Raw genomic sequence first — 9,383 nt, 5'->3', positions numbered from 1 at the left:
CAAAAACAGCACCCAGTTGTGGATATGACTGGTGATAGAAGCAAGGTCCAATGCTGTAAAGATAAATATTGCATAGGAACGTGGAATGTTAGGTCCATGAATCAAGGCAATTTAGAAGTGGTCAAACAGGAGATGGCAAGAGGGAACATCAACATTTTAGGAATCAGCAAACTAAAATGGACTGGAATGGGTGAATTTAACTCAGATGACCATTATATCTACTACTGTGGGCAAGAATCCCTTAGAAGAAATGGAGTAGCCATCATAGTCAACAAAGGAGTCCGAAATGCAGTACTTGGATGCAATCTCAAAAACGACAGAATGATCTCTGTTCATTTCCAAGGCAAACCATTCAATGTCACGGTAATCCAAGTCTATCCCCTGGCCAGTAATGCTGAAGAAGCTAAAGTTGAAGGGGTCTATGAAGACCAAGACCGTTTAGAACTAACACCCCCCAAAAATATCCTTTTCATTATAGAGGACTGGAATGCAAAAGTAGGACATCAAGAAACACCTGGAGTAACAGGCAAATTTGGCCTTGAAGGACAGAATGAAGCAGGGCAAAGGCTAATAGAATTTTGCCAAGAGAATGCACCTGTCATAGAAAACACCCTCTTCCAACACAAGAGAAGACTCTACACATAGACATCACCAGATGGTCAACACCGAAATCAAATTGATTATATTCTTTGCAGCCAAAGTTGCAGAAGCTCTATACGGTCAGCAAAAACAAGACCGGGAGCTGACTGTGGCACAGATCATGAACTCCTTATTGCCAAATTCAGAGTTAAATTGAAGAAAGTAGGGAAAACCCCTAGACCATTTAGGTATGACCTAAATCAAATCCCTTACAATTATACAGTGGAAGTGAGAAATAGATTTAAGGGACTAGATCTGATAGACAGAGAGCCTGATGAACTATGGACAGAGGTTCGTGACATTGTACAGGAGACAAGGATCAAGACCTTCCCCAAGAAAAAGAAATGCAAAAACGCAAAATGGCTGTACGAGGAGGCCTTACAAATAGCTGTGAAAAGAAGAGAAGCAAAAAGCAATGGAGAAAAGGAAAGATATACCCATTTAAATGCAACATTTTAAAGAATAACAAGGAGTGATAAGAAAGCCTTCCTCGGTGATCAGTGCAAAGAACTAGAGGAAAACAATAGATTGGGAAAGACTAGAGATATCTTCAGGAAAATTATAGATACCAAGGGAAGATTTCATGCAAAAATGGGCACAATAAAGGACAGAAATGGTATGGACCTAACAAAACAGAAGATATTAAGAAGAGGTAGCAAAAATACAAAGAGTTCAGTTAAGTTCAATTGCTCAGTCATGTCAGACTCTTTCCGACCCCAAGAACTGCAGCACGCCAGGCTTCCTTATCCATCACCAACTCCTGGAATTTACCCAAACTCATGTCCATTGAGTCGGTGGTGCCATCCAACCATCTCATCCTCTGTCGTCCCCTTCTCCTCCTGCCCTCAATCTTTCCCAGCATCAGGGTCTTTTCCAATGAGTCAGCTCTTCGCATCAGGTGGCCAAAGTATTGGAGTTTCAACTTCAACATCAGTCCTTCCAATGAACACTCAGGACTGATCTCCTTTAGGATGGACTGGTTGGATCTCCTTGCAGTCCAAGGGACTCTCAAGAGTCTTCACCAACCACACAGTTCAAAACATCAATTCTTCTGTGCTCAGCTTTCTTTATAGTCCAGCTCTCACATCCATACATGACTACTGGAAAAGCCATAGCCTTGACTAGACGGACCTTTGTTGACAAAGTAATGTCTCTGCTTTTTAATATGCTATCTCAGTTGGTCAGAACTTTCCTTCCAAGGGGTACGCGTCTTTTAATTTCATCAACTGCAGTCACCATCTGCAGTGATTTTGGAGCCCAGAAAAATAAAGTCAGCCACTGTTTCCACTGTTTCCCCATCTATTTCCCATGAAGTGATGGGCCTGGATGCCATGATCTTAGTTTTCTGAATGTTGAGCTTTAAGCCAACTTTTTCACTCTCCTCTTTCACTTTTGTCAAGAGGCTCTTTAGTTCTTCTTCATTTTTCTGCTCACAGAAGAACTGTGCAAAAAAGATCTTCATGAGCCAGATAATCACGATGGTGTGATCACTCAGCTAGAACCAGACATACTGGAATGTAAAGTCAAGTGGGCCTTAGGAAGCATCACTACAAACATCACTATGAAAGCTAGTAGAGGTGAGAAGGAATTCCAGTTGAGCTATTTCAAATCCTGAAAGATGATACTGTGAAAATACTGCACTCAATTTCCCAGCAAATTTGGAAAACTCAGCAGTGGACACAGGACTGGAAAAGGTCAGTTTTCATTCCAATCCCAAAGAAAGGCAATGCCAAAGAATGCTCAAACTACAACACAATTGCACTCATCTCACACGCTAGCAAGGTAATGCTCAAAATGCTCCAAGCCAGACTTCAGCAATACATGAACCGTGAATTTCCAGATGTTCAAGCTGGTTTTAGAAAAGGCAGAGGAACCAGAGATCAAATTGCCAACATCCGATGGATCATTGAACAAGCAAGAGAGTTCCAGAAAAACATCTATTTCTGCTTTATGGACTGTGCCAGGGCCTTTGACTGTGTGGATCACAATAAAGTGTGGAAAATTCTACAAGAGATGGGAAACCTGTATGCAGGTCAGGAAGCAACAGTTAGAACTGGATATGGAACAACAGACTGGTTCCAAATAAGAAAAGGAGTATGTCAAGGCTGTATATTGTCACCCTGCTTATTTAACTTATATGCAGAGTACATCATGCAAAACGCTGGGCTGGATGAAACACAAGCTGCAATGATTGCTGGGAGAAATATCAGTAACCTCAGATATGCAGATGACACCACCCTTATGGCAGGAAGTGAAGAACCAAAGAGCTGCTTGATGAAAGTGAAAGAGCACAGTTAAAACTGTTGGCTTAAAGCTCAACACTGAGAAAATTAAGATCATGGCATCTGGTCCCATCACTTCATGGCAAATAGATGGGGAAATAGTGGAAACAGTGGTTGACTTTATTTTGGGGGGCTCCAAAATCAGTGCAGATGGTGACTGCAGCCATGAAATTAAAAGAAGCTTTATCCTTGGAAGAGAAGTTCTGACCAACCTAGACAGCTTATTAAAAAGCAGAGACATTACTTTGTCAACAATGGTCCGTCTAGTCAAGGCTATGGCTTTTCCAGTAGTCATGTATGGATGTGGCCCTTGCCAACCTCCCCATTCTCACTCACCTTTCTCTATCCTGGTCATTGTGGGCCTTCTTAGAATACTGACTACTCCACTATTCTAAGCCCTTATCCTTCACGAGGGCTTCCACCTTCCCCAAGCTGTCTTTCTCCATCGTTTTAAAATCACTAACAGGTTTTCAAACAAATACAAAAAAAAATATAACATTTGTTCTATTTTTCTTTCAGATGTTTAGGTTTTAAGGGTAATCAAAATACAAAATACAGCTTTGGGGCCCCTATTCCCCCACCAAATCCCATTCTCCTTGCCACCCCTCATTGGGCACATACCTTGGTCACTTCTGGGTGTGAATGAAGGCAGGAATAGGCAAATGCTCAGTTTCTCCCTCTAATTTCTTTTTCTCTCCCTGTTTCTTTCCCCTTACTCCTTTCATGAGGTTGAGAATTTCTCTGACCCTTTGCGATTTGGGGGCAGACAGGGTCTGCCTCAGAAACAGACAGACAGGGTCTGTCTCAGACCCTCTCAGAAACAGACAGGATCCACAAAAGGGAACATGATTGGTGATATCTGGGCTTGGGATGGTCATGAGAAATGAAGACTCCTATACTCCTATCAGTCCTTGTATGTTCTTGAATTCCTGGTCGTAAGTTCTTCAAAGAACGTGGGCCTTGGATTCAAATGGACTCTCTGTAGAGAGAGTTCCAGAGCAAGCCTCAGTATGTGCTTTGAGTTTGAATTTCAGAAACCCTAATTAAGGTTCTTAGGACTGTTTTTTAATAACAAGTGGTTTTGCCCAAGTCTACTTAGGAAACAACAATGAAGGGCTGACTGATGGTTTTTACGTAGGATTTCAGATACTTTTCTCTCTGGGAACCAATTCTCCTTCCAGTGTATGCTTAAAACTTTCATGCCCTTCTTTGTGATGATCTGAGGCAGTTTGCAGGCATGATCCTAGAAAAAGTATACCTGTAGATACACTCCCAGTCCATGCCTTACTAGCTGTGCTTACCTTGGTCAACTTGCTTTCCCTTTTTTGTTTGCTTCTTTAGCTTTGGAGTCCTCATCTGTACAAAGGGATGGATATTTGTAAGGAAGAAAAGATGTGATAATGTTAAGAAAATGTTTTTCACGGTGCTTGGCATGCATTCAATGCCCAACACAAGGGACTCCTTATTAATGTCAGTTCCCTCTGTCCTGAGGAGATCCTTGTTTGGCTGGTTTTTGAAGGCCCAGTGTCTCTCCTTTCTGGTGCCCAAAGAAGCTTGGCACTTTCTCCCTAGCCAGGAACCTGATCCCCTGGGTTACATTCCAGGTGTGGCTGGACTTTACTCTAGGCAAATGCCTGATTCTCTGGCCTGAACACACCTAACTTACACTCTCATTCAGGTTTTCCTTCATTCTTCTGACCCTAGCACCTTTTTATGGTCCATTTGTTTATTTTCCCTGAGGTCCAAGGACCTTGCAAGTCAACACATGAAAGAATGTCATTTTCTGTACTCAAGAAAACCACCCAGTAGATTTGATAATACTCTCTCATAGAATGGGGCATTGAGTCAGGAGCTGAATTTTCTTTCAACTGCTATTGAGCCCTTTGAGCATCCTTTTGGGGACCGTTTCATAGATAAATTACTATAAGGCAATATGTTCCTTCAACTTCTCTCTTGTAGGGTGCTGAATGCATTTTGGTGTCTTCAGGATGTCTCTTGAACCTTACTACCAACATTGTGCTAAGACACATTCATGGGTTATTGGCATATGAATGGCTGATCTTCATTACCATGAGTTGCTGAGTAATTTAAGTTTTCACTGTGCATAAGATATGAAAGATAAAATCTCCTTTCATGTGGCAAAGCCTTGATAAAGTCATGCCAATTAGCTTTGGACCCTCCTCCCAGACACACCACCTTTTAGAAACCATGCTTAAAAATAAAAATTGCTCTTACTGAAAGGAAGTCATGCACATGGGTAAATAAAGTAGTGATGATCAGAAAGTACAAAGGAGCTTGTGATAAAAAAGTGAAGGTCTGAGACTCCATCACTTCCCACTCCCCAATTGCGCTTCTCCTGGTGGATCATTTTAATAATTCCTGCTTGCATTGTTTTGGCAGTTACTGTGTTATATTTAAGTAAAGCTCTTAGTCTGCTATTTCAATAATTCATCAACTTCAGACATCACAAAGTGACCACGTTCTTCTTACAGAAGAGAATTTAACTCATTCACAAGTGTCTTCAATCTGCCCTCGCTTTCTTTCTTTCGGAGTTTATACTTTCTTTAGATTTTTAGTTCCTCGATTGGAGACTCTAGTAGCTTCAAATAATGTACTTAACCCTCAGTTTCTTCTCAGCCACTTTAGCTTTTCTTTTTCTTATTACCATGTCTATCCTTCCCTTCCTTCAACCTCTCTTCCTCATTTCTACATCCCCCTCTAGCCAGATTTATAATTATTTACATCAACTTTTGGAAAGCTAAAAAACATGTTCTGCTTTGAAAAGCAATACAAGTCTTTTACCTTCTAATGAATCTCTAATAGTTTTGATCATAGGTTCACAGTTCTTCACTGAGTCTAGGCTAGACCAGAGAAGATTAATCCTGGTGTCAAGTCCAAATCCTCTTTTTATCTTTATATCACTAATTTCTGAAAGTTCTGCCACATTTGACTTTGACTTGTGCTTGATATACGCATCAAACTCTCTCTCTCTCATACACACACACACACACACACACACACACACACACACACTGAAATGGTTGCCAAGCAATTGATCATTAAGCCATTTAATCTTGTGACAATTTATAAAATGGCTGTTCTTATAACCTCTATTTTACACCTAGGGAAAGTTTGGTAGCAAGGACCTAAATATCAGGCAAGGTCTCATATAGTGTAAGTGGCAGAGCCTGGAATTGATTCAAGGAAAGGCAGTCTTGTTCCAGAATTTGTCCCGGTGACCAGTATGTTATTCTACAACAAGTGTCTCTCTTTCAGTTTTTCAGAATCTATAACTATTGCCAAATTAATCCATGCTGTTAAGACAGGTGGAACAGCTCACAAATGTATGAATGATGGTTGACAATCACCCTAATTTCAAAACTTCCATTAATCCCAGACATCACAGGTTACAGAGAACAAAATTATCTGTTTGATTTTATTTACACTTTCCTCAAGTTCATACAAATCTATAAAAACAGACTGACATTTCCCTGAGTAGATATTCTTTTATTTTGTAAAAAAGGTTACAATTTTCTGTGACTTTCTACATTCACAGAGCAGGTTAACCCATGTAGATTAAATTAATTCTGTTTTATTAAAATCTGCTCTAGGGAACAAACTGGAATTTATGCAACAATGCCCTGATTGTTTCAGATGTTTTGTTTTTAATTTTTGCAGAAAAGTCAGTCTTATGTTTGCTCTCCTTTCTGTAACGTGTCTTTTTATTCTCAGCCTGCTTTGAAGTATTTCAGCTTATTTTTGTTTTCCAAACGAATTAAGTAATGGTGGGCCTCAGTGAGCCTTTTATTGTTTTCTGCTTGGAATTCATAGGCCTTCTTGGAGCTGTGAGTTAATAGTTTTGTCTCATATTTGGAACATTTTCTACTATTAAATGCTCAGATATTTTTCTGTCCCTTCCTCACTTCCTCCTTTTCCTTCAGTGATGACAATTCCATGTAGGTTTGGTGACTTGATATTGTCCTACAGGTCAATGAGGCACTTTCTGCTTGTCTCATTTTTTAAAAGCTTTATTGGGGTATAACTGACATACAACAAAACGCACGTTTAAAGTGTACGACTTGATATGTTCTGACACATGACCCATGAAATCATCTCCATAGTTAAGATAAGAAACATTTCTTCATGCTCCTTGCAACCCCAACCCTCAATTCTCCCTGACACTTCCCTCCCCATCACTAGGAACAAACACTACTAGATTACTTTGCATTTTCTAGAATTGTACATGGTTTATTATTGTCACACACACACACACACGCATGCATGCACATGCATGATGATATGATTTTTTCTTGATTCGACTTCTTTCAGTCCAAGTAATTATTTTGAGATTTATCCATGCATCAGTAGTTCATTACAATTTATTGCAAACCAGAATTCCATTCTCTGATGTACAGTCATTTATTTATGCCTTCACCTACCACCAGACATTTGGGATGTTTCTAAGTTTTAGTTACTGCAAATAAAGCTGCCATGAACATCCATGTATAAGTTCTGTGTGGCTTGGTAAATACCTAGGAATGGAAAGGCTGAATGATATGGTGGTGTGTTTTCAACTTTACAATGAACTACAAAAATAGTTTTCCAATGTGGTTGTGCATTTTACATTTCCATCAGTGGTATGTGATGGCTCCAGTTCCTTCAAATCCTAGCTCACACTTGCTATGGAGAGTTGTTTTAAATTTTAGCTATTCTAATAGTTGTGTGGGCTTCCCTGGTGGCTCAAATGGAAAACAATCCACCTGCAATGAGGGAGACCTGGGTTCAATCCCTGGGTTGGGTCGATCCCCTGGAGGAGGGCATGACAACACACTAAAGTATTCTTGCCTGGAGAATCCCCATGGATAGAAGAGCCTGATGGGCCTCAGTCCATGGGGTCGCAAAGAGTTGGACACAACTGAGTGACTGAGCACCTTCTAATAGTTGTGTCATGCTATCAAATTGTGGTTGTTAGTTGTATTTCTCTAATGACCAGGGATGTTGAACATGTCTTCATGTGCTTATTTCCCATCCACATATGAACAGTGAAGTATCTGGTCTAGTCTTTTGTCCACTTTTAACTCAGTTGTTTGTGTTCTTAATACTGAGGTTTGAAAGCTCTCTCTACATATTCTGAGTAACTGCCCTTGATCAGATTTATTTGTGTTGTTTCTGAGAAAACTTGGCCAAACACAAGGTCAGAACAGATTTTCTTCTAGATTTTTCTTAGGCTTACTTTTAGTCCTGTCATCCATTTTGAGTCAATTTTCGCTGATATGTAGTGAGAGGTATTAAGGCCCACATTTGAGGGATGGGAATATCCAATTGCGCTAGCACCACCTTTGAAAAGACTATCCTTTCTATCTATAAATTGCCTCTCTCTGTCAAAAACTAGTTGTACTTATGTGGTTGGGTTTATTTGTGAGCTATCTATTCTGTTCCAATGGTCTACCTGTCTATCTTGATGCCAGTATCACAGTGTCTTGATGCCTGTTGCTTTACAGTGAGTCTTGAAATTAGGTAGTGTTGATGCTCCAAATTTGTTCATCTTTCTCAAGGTTACATTTGCTGGTCCTGGTCCTTTGTAATCCCATGTGGAGTTAAATATAGTCTTGTCAACTCCTACCCCCAAAAATCCCTTCTGGAATTTTCAGTGAGCTTGTGTTGATTCTATAGTTTGATTTGGGAAGAACTCACATGGTAACTTTATTGCACCTTCTGACCAATGAGCATGGAATATCTCTCTGTTTATTTAAGTCTTTGATTTCTCTCAACAGTAGTTTCAGGATATGTAGCTTGAAAGTATTATCCCTAAGTACTTCATATTTTCTGATGTGGTTATAAATTTATTTTAATTTCTTACTGCCTGGTACAAGTATACAAAGATACAATTGAGTTTCCTCTATTAATACTGTATTATATCCTGCCACCTGGCAAAACTGACTTGTGAGTCCAGTACCTTTTTCTGTGCATTTCTTAAGATTTTCTGTATATAAGACCATGACATCTTCAAAGAGAGATTGTCTTACCTATTCATTTCCTACCTGGGTGCCTTTTATTCCTCTTTTCATCTGTCTTCCCTGGATAGACCCTCCATAAATGTGGTGAGTGTGGACGTCAGTGCCTTGATCTCAGCATGTTGGGGAGGAAGAAATCATTCAGTGTTTCACCATTAAGTATGGCCTTGTGTGAACAGTGAAACCTTTAGCCTCTTAGTCGTGTCCGATTCTTTGCGGCCCATGGACTCAAGCCTACCAGCCTCCTCTGTCCATGGAATTCTCCAGGCAAGAATACCAATGTGTGTAGCCATTCCCTCCTTGAAAGGATCTTCCTGACCCAGGTGTTGAACCAGGGTCTCCTGCATGACAGGTTTATTCTTTACCATTTGAGCCACTAGGAAAGCCCCAAGTATGGTCTTCAGTTCAGTTCAGTTGAGTCTCTCAGTCATGTCCGACTCTTTGCAAC

The sequence above is a fragment of the Cervus elaphus genome, chromosome X, assembly GCF_910594005.1.
Source record: "Cervus elaphus chromosome X, mCerEla1.1, whole genome shotgun sequence".
Classification (NCBI taxonomy): Eukaryota; Metazoa; Chordata; class Mammalia; order Artiodactyla; family Cervidae; genus Cervus; species Cervus elaphus.
Note: the sequence above shows the minus strand (reverse complement) of the source record.